Genomic DNA, 12,996 nt, shown 5'->3' with positions numbered 1-12,996 from the left:
AATAGAGCCCTGGGCCACCTGAGTAATGTAGTTTAAGAACGTATATCAAATGCTATCACATTCACCAAGTAACCCGTATAGTAGGATTACAAATCAAAAAGGTATTATTACTATAATGAGCGTGCTTTTCTCTTTGCCAGGAAGAATACCAAAGTTATTGCAAAGATACATCGGCACTGTGAAAGGAACTCGCTCACCGGTAACAGCTGAATAGTCAAGCAAACAGAATCACACTTTCACTTTTAAAGTCGTGCTGTCTAAATAAAAAAAATAAAAGATAAAAAAAAATGTGTGCAATCGCTAAGCAATAGGCAGCCTATACCTGAATGAAAAAAAAAAAAGCAGCAATGGTACTTATACCAATTTACATTCCTAATACCTTAACAATAAAATACATGTATCCTATTAAAAAGCAATACAGGTCATTATTGCCCATCATCGCCATTGTAATCTATAGTGTGCGCCATTCTTGTGCTACTTGTGGCATTGCATGTGTTGTAAATCTACATACATGCTAATGAACAACAAACAAAAATGCACAAAAAATAAAAATATATTTCTTTTTTAAAACAAGGGGGGCCCATAAAAACCACGATTGCTAGCACCTAAACTATTTCATTGTGCCAGTGATTGATGCCAACTCGAGTTTCGGCCTAGGTTTGTGACTATTTCCAAAGAGTCCAGCCTTCTTCGGGGCAAACCAGTTTGTTCGATAGAGTGGACAATTATTTTACACAATTGTGTGCTCACTGTCCAGTTAGGGCCACAATTGGCTAGCGACTGATGTTCAAAACTTCAGAGGGATCACTTAATGTTAAACACCATTCATAATCCTGGTGGTGTTGCGACAGTGTGTCATTGCTTGACTATTTCTTCTGAATGCTGTAGTTTGGTATCTGTTACACGCTCCGAATAGGCGGCGCTACCGCCAAAATTTTCAGCAGTTGCTGTTAGGAGAATAAAGCAATAACACGCAATAAGCACCAGCTCTTTGTCTTTATTTGTATGCGTGTTCAATGCTTAAGTGCCCACCTCTAGATTTAACACTGGCGGCAGGGTTTTTCCAAGAACTGGTGCATGCAGCACAGGAGTACACGTGGTCTGGTGCTCCAGCCGCTGGCATCATCCACTGCGCTGAATGGAGCTCCCACTGATGTCCCGCCGCCTCATATTGAAGTCCCAGCAGCTCCGGTCAATATCCGCCCACACCTGAGGGCCAACAGTGAGTCTGCTATGCCTTTGCCTGCTATTGTACACCACGATATCACAGAGCGGCACCGTCACAGTGATTGAGGGGCAATCCGCGTGCACGCTAGTGATTATAAACAAGTGGTAAGAACCTACCCGCACCTGCCTCCAAGTCCACATCTTCATCTTGTCTGCTCCCACTTGCTATAGCAACAGGGGCACATGCCTCATGTGCCTCCAAGAACATAACTTGTCCTCCCATCACAGTGGTCCATGTGCACTGTGCCTCCAGATTCAGTGCACATAGTGAAAAACATATCCCAACCTGTCAGGAGACGAGGCAGTTGCCAGCTCCTCCTCGCAGGCTCCCCACACCATGTATCCCTGCCTCATGAAAGAACTGAAAGGGGAAATGAATCACTGCAGCTACAGGCAGTCCCCCACTTCGACATCACAGACACCAGCAGCCTTGCGCCATGGTGGAACCGATGGTTACAGGAACTCCAAATATACATTGATGCAACAGGGGTGAAGGGAGAGCACCGCCTCAGGGGAAAACTCCTACACCTGTCAGGATCAGTAGTCCGCGACATCGTCCTTGAAATGCCACAAAGCTCCACCAATGCATTTCAAGGTATTTCTGACGCCCTGAACAGCTACTTTGCACCACTGCATAACAGATTATTAACGCCTTATTTTTCATATGACCACGCAAGAAAAAAGGGGAAACCCTCGACAACTTTGTCATGAAACTCAGGAAAAGGGTGAAATATTGTGACTTTGAACATTACTCGACTGAAGAAGCCTGTCAGGTGTATTAACTCATGTTCGAGATATTATGCTGCAACATTTGGTGCTGTGGGCTTAGAAAATCCAAGATGGCTCAAAAGCCCACATTTGCGCCAGAATCCAGGAAAACTGCGCAGTTTTGCGCACACCAAAATGGTCGCCTGACCTGCCACCCACCAGTGCGAGCGTGATGGGCCAGAAGCGCCATGAGTGAAACGTGGTGCCAAAAGAAAAACAGCAGTGCCTGTTAGCTCAAAATGCACTTTGAAATCACCTTTGTTTCTCTGAATGCAAGCTCAAAATGCCTATTTCAAACATTGCAAGATAGTTAATACAGGAGACCATTGCCAGACCCTATCCTTTGGCTGCACACAGAGCAAAACCAGTGCAAAGGAATATGGTGCTGTTCAAATCCGTTTTAATTGATGTCAAAAATTGCTAAAATCATGGGCACGAAACCACCAAACAAAAAAATCCAACTTCTGGTTGGGTGTTCTACATTACTCTACTGCAGAATCCACATCAATACAATGTTAGCAAGGATCATATGCTATCAAGTAAAATCCCCTTTTTGAAATGTACTAATTCAAGACAGCTGCCAAAAATGGGTGCAGTACCGTGTTTGCCACTGACCGGCGCTGGTGAGCTAAACTCTGACAGGAGACCTGTATTTCAGAAGCTAAACAGCATCCTAAGTTAGCTGAGACTTCAAAGGCTTGCTGGTCAATGAGAATTCTTAACACCTACTCTTCCCAGGCCCCATACCAGAAGGCAGTCTGATTTAATTAAAAGTTCAAGAGGCATCTGTCCATGGGAAGCCTTCACACCTGCTCTTACCACCAACAGCACAGGATATCGCCTTGACATGTAAATTAGGAGGGGAGGAGAATTTCCCTGCAGCCTGGAAGAAAAGAGACAATAGCTTCTTTCTACTGAATAGGATATGCTGATTTGAGGTGTAATTGTCAACAGTTGCTCTGGCAGGAAGACATCTGATCTCTCTGACTCACCAAGATCCCGGGGGCGGGGACAACCAAATGGGTGTACTGCAGTGAAGGCAAATGTATGTTTTATTAAATTGCTTATAAAATATTGTATCAAGCGGACAAAAATGTACAATTTGGAAATTCTTAATATGATAAATGTACCCACAATTTGAGACTAAGCTCAACTCTGCGTGATGTTTTGAGACCGAACCCCTCTATTTATTCATATTGTAGACACTGGGTTTATGCTAGAACCATGATAACTTATAGTAATATGCTCAGGGACGGGGTGCGGGTCTGTGTAAAATTTGATGCAGAACCGACCATGGCAAAACTCACTAAAAGTGCAAAATGTTGTAGTTTCTGAACCCAAGCTCTTAGAAAGATCAGGGTTGGACAGAGACCCATCTTAATTCATCTGTGATGTGTACATGTATTATGAACCACGTGTGTATCTGGGAAACCTGTTTGTTATGAAAAATTAATTTTCTAAGTGAAACCAAAGAGGCGTTTCTTCAATAGATTGTAAAATGGTAGCATCACTCTGACTCACAGCTCAGTTCTCCAGTCAGGCGACAGAGAATCCTCTAAAATCCTCTACCTATCAGGATCTTCAGAGGGCTGGGCATAGAAAGTCAGCCTTCCCACCCATTTTCAAAAGACATAAAAAGAGCCACTGAGACCCAAATAGGGACATTCACTTTCCACTTCAAACTGATTTCTTGCGAAGCACTTTGACGGACGAATTCAAATCCAGGCAATATCCAGAGACCAGAACTTAGAATCCAAACTCCAGAACTTAAAGCAGAGGGGCATGAACCACAAGCTGGATCCTTTTCAGTAGGCCTCAGAATCTTTTGCAACCTGATTCTCAACAGCCGGGCGAACTGTTTTGCTTCTGGCTAGAACTCTGTGCCAGAACCAGACCCAGAAAGCAGAGCTGTATCCAGAACCCATCAGACCCAGACCAGACCGCTGTGCAGCACCGATAGCAGACCAGACCAGACCGCTGTGCAGTGCCAAGAACTTTTGCCAGAACCAGAGATCCAGAGCAGAGAAGAGCTGACCCAGATAGCTGTCACTTCAGAACCACCTGCCAGAAGTCCAGTCTAAACCTGTTGACCAGATCTTGACGACCCATTTCAAATTTATATTGCGAGTATCCAGCCAGAACTGTGCAGAACCAATCCCTTAGTTTAAAATAATCTAATTCAAACCATTTCCACCTATCCAGAACTGCATAAGAAATTGTGTGTCCATTTTGTGATTTCAAAGCTGTGAAAGTGTCATTTGTCATTCTGAATCTTTACTGTATTTCTGAGAATCTACCTCCACAAAAACGTCTGTATCTTTTGAACCGTACGTCCTAGAAGCGAAAGTAGTTAACTGTCATCTTAAAGCTAAGACTCTAAGCTTTCCAACAAACCCAAAACCGACTTTCTATTCCTTATAGTTTATCTGTAATCGCGATCGACTCACTCAGAAAAAGTGCCGCAAATTGCAAACTAGCTCAATTTCACCACTTGTAAAAAAAAATAGCTGCTTCTTGCTTTCCATTGCTGAAATTCGTTTTCAATCTGATAATCATTCCTGAATCATTACTTGTGTTGACCTGAACTGATTCAAAGTAGCTGCCACCTACCCTGAATCTCCTATAGGGAAGTGAAATAATTTTTTGCATATTTTTCACTTCACTGCAAATCACATTTTAAAGTATTTTTGCCTGTTTAAAAGCATACCGGTTGCTCTAGGCTTTCTAGGGGGGGGGGGGGGGGGAACTGGAATTTGAATTGCATTTTGATTGTATTCCTGAGAACTATGTGCTCTCCTTTCCATCTCTTTATATGGCATCTGGGGATGGGGGGTTGAATTGCCACAAGGGGAAAAGTGATCATATTATCTCTTGTTGAAACCATATTGGTTTATTTCTGCGCTGCATTCTTTCCATCATTGCTTTTCCTTGAAACCATAAAGTATCCTCTGCTACCTTATCCTTTCTATACCAACTCCTAAGTCATTAAAGGAGTGTAATATTATCCATTGTTGATTATTGTCATATTCATAAGTGTGCTATCACATATTAATTTATTCATAAAAGATAGTTACATTTTTCAAATAAATCTCTTAATTTGCAAAACAAACCTACTTCTTGGCTCAGTGAGGTCAGGGGGATTCAAAGAGAGGGGCGTTAAATAAGGGTTCATCATCCAGATTTATGAACTTGTCATAAAAATATATAAAAAAGGGCTTCCATTGGGCATCCCAGACCAGGCATTGACTTAGTTGGATTGCTGAATTGAAGTCACTTACAAGCCCTAAAATCTCAAATAATTTCCGGTTGAGAGTCACCAGAATTTCAGAAAAAAAAAACGCTAGAGGACCAGGTCATTTGAGGAAATACTACAATTGGCCAGAGCAGACATGGCTCCCTCCATGCAAACCGAATCATTAGGAAACATTAAAATCACGCAGACGCCGTCCACTGTGCCAATATGCCAGATCCAGGCATGATATGATATTTTATTTATTTTGTGCTGGTACACAAGTATTTCAGAGCATGGCAAGGGAGAACAAAACAACGATCTTACTAGGCCCAGTGACATTGAGAACGTGCAAGTGCATGGACAAGGGAAAAGTGGAAAAGTGCATGGAGGGGGGAGAAGTGGAAAGTGCGGAACAGATAAATAATAATAATAATAAATAAATAAAAAGGCGATAAACCGCGGTAGTGCAGCCAGCAAGTGCTGGGTTTAGCAGACAGGGTATATCTGATAAGTGCAGAAAAGGGAAAAGAAAAAAAATTATAAAGAAATAAAAGAACGGTAGGTGGACTGTATGGTTAGAGATACAGACCCCAGTGCAAGGGGTGGGCGAAGGCAATCCAGGAGGGTGGCAGTGAGAGCAGGTACCTGGGCCCAGGGGACAGAAGGTGGCCAGGTGCACAGTGCCGAGAGAGAAAGCAGATCAGCAGGGGCAAGGGGGGCAAAGGCACAAGCAAAGAGGAAGGTCTTGAGGTGCTTCCTGAACCGGAGATGGTTCTCCTCAAGTTTGAGTGGCGGGGAGGCTGTTCCAAAGGCAAAGAGCTCGATAGGGGAGGTATTTACGGAGGGATAGTTGAAGGTATATTGGACCCAGGCCCCAGAAAGCCTTGTGGGCAATGCAGAGGGTTTTAAGTTTTATCCTAGCATCCAATGAAGAGATTTCAGAGCTGGGGAGATAGCATCAGAACAAGACAGTAATAAAGAACAAAAGAAATGCTACAGGTGCGGCTACAATTTCCCTCATGTTGGGCCATGCCCGGCAGTTGGTCACACGTGGGACAAGTGTGGTGGCGAAAACCACTTCCAGTCTGTCTGTAAAAACATCAGACATTACCAGGGGTCTACGAACTATAGCGGGCCAAGCAAGAGACAGGACAGCTCCCGCTCCAGACAATTAACATCACTGACAGGCAGAAGTCAACGATCTCCAGGCAGGAGGAGGGATTCCCTGCTCAGATCCAGACAAACAAGAAACAGGAGTGATTCATCTAGAAAAAGACATTCCCCTGAAATCATGGAAAAAGAGATCTACAAGGCACAAAGTGTGCTATATTGAAGTCTCACCAAGATGCAGAAACGCATCAGGCTCATCATCGTCCAGCAGCGACCACAAGCGAGGCCATGTACATGCGTTAGGCAACAAGACGGTGACAGAATATAGCGCAACATTATTAGTGCAACTCAACAGCAACGAGAATTCCTAAATCGACACTGGGACCACCGTGAATGTAGTCAATGAGGCAACATGCCAAGGTCTCAAATACAAGAAGTCGCTTCAACCAGCTGACATTGACATTTATCCGTATGGAGCAAACAGTTAAAATGTAAAAATGTTCAAGGCCACCCGCACATACAAGGACAAAAATAGCAAAACTATTGATATACGTAATAGTAGGAGAAGGACCAGGTGGCAGTATCCTCAGCTTCAAGTCTGCTATACAGATAGGTCTAGCACACATGTACCAAATAATGACAGCATATACCAAAAGCACAAAAGACATGATGGAAAAACTCTTCCCAGCCTTATTCAAAGTCCTTGGCCGCCTCAAAGGAAAACCAGTCAAGTTACATATCAATTGTGATATCAAGCCTGTGACACAACATTACAGAGGAATACCACAGAACAATCAAGAAGCAAGTCGAGGGTGAAATACAAGCTCTCCTAGATCAAGACATCATAGAGCATGCAACTGGACCTACACCCTGGATATCTCCTATCGTCCCAGTCCCAAAGAAGGAAAACTGGAATAGAATCTGCATCTGCGTGGACATGAGGGAACCAAACACGGCCATTGAAAGAGAGGCATACGTCACAGAGAATGACAGACATGATGCACCTGCTTCATGGAGCAAAAGTGTTCTCAAAATGAATCTCAATAAAGGCCATCATCAGCTTGAGTTACATCCCGAATCCCGATACATAACCACATTCTCCACCCATGTGGGCTTATTTCGCTAGAAGCAACTCCGTTTTGGAGAATGAAATACACCAGGTAATTAAGCACGTTCCACAATGTCTCAATTATAGAGATGACACCCTATTGTTTGGCGCCTCTCAGGAAACTCATGACAACACACTGCAGCACATGTGCATGGCACTGGAAGAGGCAAATCTAACCCTGAATGTTGACAAATGAACTCATTAAGACAACGCTCAAATTCTTTGGGCACATTTTCTCGCAAGAAGGCCTCCAACCGGACCCAGAAAAAGTTCAAGCACTTGTAGAAGCACCCACGCCACAACTTTTCAAGAAATAAAACACTGAATTGCATCAGCCTTGTGCATGGCGTGCTACAATCCAAACCTGGAAACGGAACTGACAGTTAATGCAAGTCCAGTGGGTTTAGGGGCAATCCTGGCACAATTCAAGCATGGCTCTCCTTCTTCAGAATCACACTGAATCATAGCATATGCCAGTCGCAGTCTATCCGCTGCAGAGTGCACATACTCACAGTTAGAAACATAGTTTAGCTGTAGAGTCGGCCTGTGAGCACTACTACCTATTTCTATATGGACAAAATGTCACCATCATTACAGACCATCAGGCCCTCACGAACATATACGGAAAGCCAACAGCAAATTGCAAGGTGGAGACTCCGCCTCCAAGAATACTCTTTCAAAATACTGCACCGACCCGGGAAAGAAACAGCCCAGCTGATTTCTTGTTAAGATACCCTCTGCCCACAAAAGAACTATCACAATCTTGCAAGGCAGGTCAATATGTAAACTAGATCATCAGCAACACACTTCCCAAATCACTCACCATTCCAGAACTACTCCACAACCTGAACAAGGATCGGGTCCTCTCCACAGTGAAGGTTAGAGTACTGTCCGGCAGATGGCACGATGCAAAATAAATGGAAATAACTGTCGGAGCAAGAACAGAAAACCTCTGAACACGCAATCTTCTGAAGCATTCCCCGTCACTGTCCCCGGAAGGTATGCTGCTAAAGGAAGACCGAATAATAATCCCACACACACTTCAAGAACAAGTCATTGACATTGACCACACTGGACAGAGGGGAATAGTCTCCACCAAACGACTACTGAAAACAAAAGTGTGGTTTCCCTAAATGGACACGAAAGTGGAAGAAACCTTGGAAAGTGTACAATATGCAAGGCAGTTGCTCCCCGCACATTCCCAGAACCTGTAAAGATGACAGCCATGCCGACTCAAGTATGGAGTGAAGTGGCAGTTGACATGTTTGGACCCCTTTCCAACGGCAAACACGTCTTAGTAATCATGCATGAGATGTCACGGTTTCCAGAGGTACACTTGATACAATACAAGGCAACACATGTAATTCCAGCTCTAGACAAAACTTTTACCGATTACGGCATCCCAACAGTCATAAAGTCCGACAATGGCCCACCGTTTAGCGGACAGGAATTCTGAACGTTGGCCGAACATTTAGGATTCCAACACAGGAAGATCACCCCGTTATGGCCACAGGCGGATGGCGCTGTAGAACGTTTTATGGCAAATCTGAGGCGCATCCTGCAAATATGTCACATTGTCACATCATCAGAGGATCACACTCATGCAAGCAATCTGCAATTTACTGCGAGACTATCGGAACACACATCACAGCTCCACGGGGATGTGTCCTTCAGAACTCATTTTCGGCAGAATCATCAGAACCAACATCCCGCACGAACAAAACAACCGCTGACACAGAACTAAGGGTGGGAGAAAAGGACAGAGAGAGCAAAGAAAAAATGAAGACATACGCAGATGCAAGGAGAAGGGCAAGAGAAAAAGACCTATGCATCGGGATCAAGTACTTGTACGTCAAGAACAAGGGTCCAAAGAGACACTGGCCTTTAACACATAACCCAAGACAGTCACCCACATTGAGCGATCCATGGTGACAGCAGCAAGTCCCCAAGGTACGGTCACCAGAATCTCCTCGTTTTTCAACGGATAGAAAGTGAAGCAACACTGCAGAACAACGGGAGTGCCTCATCTGATGTTGCCTCTGACAGCTGCTCAGACATCATGGACGCTGATGTGGACACAGACAATATTGACAGTGAGAGGGTTAATCACCTCCCAGAGATTCGCAGCCCATCCAAAACAATAGGAAGACCCACAAGATGGATATAAGAGATGGGTTAAAGTCAGATGTTCATTGTTAAAGTGAAGGGCAGGCATAGTGTCCACTTTCTATATCCTTTGTGTGAAGGGAGGACAGAGTCCTCTGTCCATGCCGAGTGCCTAGGCGCGGCATGAGTAGGCGGAGCTACCGCCAAAGTTTTCGGCAGTTGATGTTAGGAGAAAAAAGAAGTAAGACGCAATACGCACCGGCTCCTCGTCTCTATTTATATAGGTGTTCAATGCTTAAGTGCCCATGTCTACATTTAACTCATAATAGAATGTCTGCTTTTGGTTCAACATTAACGCGTTTTAAATGTCATGGAGTGCAGAAGCAAGACAGTAGTCTTTTACGCCTTACTTTTACACTCCAGGTCATTTCCATGCCCTTGCAAGGTGCACAAAGCCGAGTTTGCAACTCTGCTTCATTTCTCCTCCTTCCTCTTGGAAGAACACCTGTGTTTTACCTCTGGTGAGGTTTTCCTGCAGGCGTATCACCACGGCATACACCTTGCATTTTCACCTGGTAAATAGCAGGCAGACTCCAAGTACTCATTTTAAAACGATACTGTTGAAGTGTAATTTGCAGGCGGCATTTTATTGTTTACAAAACAGTGTAAACGCGGTTTTGCCCTATTTAATCCGCACAAGTAAACTCTGCTTTGTTAATGATGAAAAGTACATGCAGGGTACCCAACAGCACAGAAGCGCAAATGGTGCGAGTCCATTACATGCAATTTGCATTTGTTAGAAATGGATCCCAAAAGGGTTTTTATGGAACTCTTTTAATATATATTCCAGTAGGCGCATGTTAGCATTTGGGGGTCTATGGTTATATAATGCCTGTCTTTGATCAGCCTCCACTGACCCATTAACTTTCTTGGGAATCCATAAGGCACCAGCCAATCTCAGAGCGAAGCACGTATCCTCAAACTGTAGGTAACCTGCTACAAAATAATATACATAGCATGTAACTACTGTATCCAGTGATCATTACATGGCAGGGGCAGTGCAGCCACTGGCTAAGGGAAGACATCTGGGGCCGGGCTGTGGGGGCCATTTCTTTATGATGTTGGAGGGGGTGGGCGGCATTTGCCTTGCAGTTCGGAAAATTAGACCGAGGCACCAGTGGAGTGCTTAAATTAATAATGAAGTCAAAAGAATGCAGAGAGGTGGTTAATAGCTCCAGGTCATCAGTTTGTTTCCATGTCATAAGACTGCCAGCATGGGGCACCTCCTCGGGGCCAATTTCAAATAAAAATGTAAAATGCCAAGATTCCTTCCATCGGTGGGCACATGTCAATTGGTCTATTGGCCCCACTCACTACCAGCTTTCAAAACTGTCATCCAGCCCCCAGTATTGTGGCTGGCTCCGCCCCAGTGCCATGGTTTACTACACATCTCACGCATGAACGCACACTACTGTTGGTCCTGGAGTTCAATGCTCATGGAAGGGGAAATGTTACAGCCCGCTAATGTAGCGTGTCGTTGCTGCAGTGCACAGCACAGGACAGCAGCTGAAAACTGTTTGGGAGTGCACTCGCGAAAGACCCCAATAACTTTACTCGCAGGCATGCGTTTTTATCTCAAAGACCAAATACACGCCCATCTAGAAATATGAGCTAAACCGGGACTGTCACTTTAAATACAGCGCTCCTTGGCCCACATCCAGGAAACGGCCGCCTTTAGAAACGTGTTTGGCTACACAGGGTCAATGTAAAAAATATAAAGACACATAGGTTTCGCGCCGTCGTTACTATCTTGTCGAACCAGATATATCTCGGAGTCGTGTACCACTCCCTCCCCTAACCGTGAGATCGCATGCGGTCGTGTTGTTAAAACGCTGTAGTAGCGCTATTTATTTAAACGCCGGGTTTCTTGTAACCCGCTGGTTGTGACACGTGGTCTTACCCTCACTATGGTCAAATATATAATTTAAACAAATAGTCATAATCTGAACCACATACCCAATTCTCGCCAAGACTTAAATGACTCTGCACTGGGATTCATTTGTAGGATAAACGATGGGCTTTTTTCTCTATCATAAAATCAAGGCATGGGATGTTCATCCAGGAGTGGTCAGAAAATGATACGTCTTGGAAAACAAAGCAGGCAAAACATTTTGGAAATTACCTGCATGTCAATAGGTGTCCTGTAGTAAATCGCCTAGTTGTGGCGCATCACACTACTTTCAGTCTTGCATGACGAATTATACAAACAAAACGACAGTAGTCTATAGGTACGACAACACAATGAAAGAAAAAAAATGAACTACTGATCTACCCTTGCCAGATCTAGAGGGGTACAACAGGCGAAGTCCCGTCAGCAGGAGTGGGTGGTGGTTAATAGCAGACAGCACTGACAGGAAAACCCACGGAAACAGTTCAAAGCATGAATTGAAAGATTAGGGGGAAACATGCAGCACGGTCGGCTTTTGGCCTAGTTTCAACACCCTGGCGGTGGTCTCAAGCCCATGATCTCCCCGCCCCCCCCCCCCCCCCCCCCCCGGTACTGCAGCCTCATGCCTTCTTCCTGGGGTGACTGCATCCCGCAATAGGAGATGTGAGTGCGTGCAGAATTATTTAGCAGTCTGCACGAGGAGAGGAGGGGGCTCTGTTTACTATCGGGAAGAACCCGCGCATTACCTGAACTGAGGTCCGCCTACAGAGATGCGCAGCCCAGGAACATGCTGTGTGAGGCGGCGGCAGCAGACAGTCACCGCGCTCTTCCCAGCGCCTGCTCCCATCAGCTGCCGCAGTGTGAGCAAGTGACAGGGATGCTTGGCTCGACGCTTGCTGCTATAGAGAGAGAGGGAGCCCGGGCAGGGGGCAGGGAGCCCCAGCACAGCGCTTCCCCGGCCGGGGGATCGAGTTACTTACTCCTCGCCTGCTGTCTTAAAGGTGCAGGCCTCCTGTCCATCCACTGGTGCTTGGCTCCTCTCCTCCCCCTGCACGCCAGTGAGTCAGCAGCGCTGGCCTTCAGTCAACATTGATCCTCAAACAAGAGAGATACGATTCTATCTATGCACTCAGCCACCTCGGAAAATTAATAATTATACACATACATTGAACAAGAACTGGTGCATAACACCGAGGTTTGCTAAGAATACATCCATTGGTACGCGCATTTTATTTGCTGACTAAAATACCATATATTTGTATACACAATTGGGTAATGGAGGACCAGTCTCGAGCATGGAAGCTGTATCAAAGACTTTTTAACCAAAGACGAGACTAGTTACCCCTCGCTTGTATTGCTAGGTCCACTATTGAATGCTAATAGTTTATTATTTTTATTACTCATTTTTCAATAAAAGGATTTTTTAAAATACACAATATGATATTTATGAATTGTTTCAATTGTAGAAAACCAAAAAATAAAAAAATACATCCAGAA

General features: G+C 44.6%; 1 protein-coding gene across 2 annotated transcripts in view; it reads right to left on the bottom strand.

The window, feature by feature from the left end:
- The window catches only part of TLCD4 (TLC domain containing 4), a 455,240-nt gene extending 442,651 nt beyond the window's left edge, over window positions 1–12,589 (bottom strand). The window contains exon 1 of one of the 2 annotated variants that reach the window (XM_069641276.1): window positions 12,480–12,589. The gene's annotated coding sequence lies outside the window, so the exon portion shown is untranslated. Of the gene's footprint in view, window positions 1–12,245 lie in introns of both variants that reach the window. The other variant, XM_069641275.1, reaches the window with a different exon arrangement.
- Between the last annotated feature and the right edge of the window lie 407 nt (window positions 12,590–12,996).

This window comes from Ambystoma mexicanum, chromosome 1q, assembly GCF_040938575.1.
Source record: "Ambystoma mexicanum isolate Mex_15411 chromosome 1q, UKY_AmexF1_1, whole genome shotgun sequence".
Lineage (NCBI taxonomy): Eukaryota > Metazoa > Chordata > Amphibia > Caudata > Ambystomatidae > Ambystoma > Ambystoma mexicanum.
This window is presented reverse-complemented; position numbering and strand designations above follow the sequence as displayed.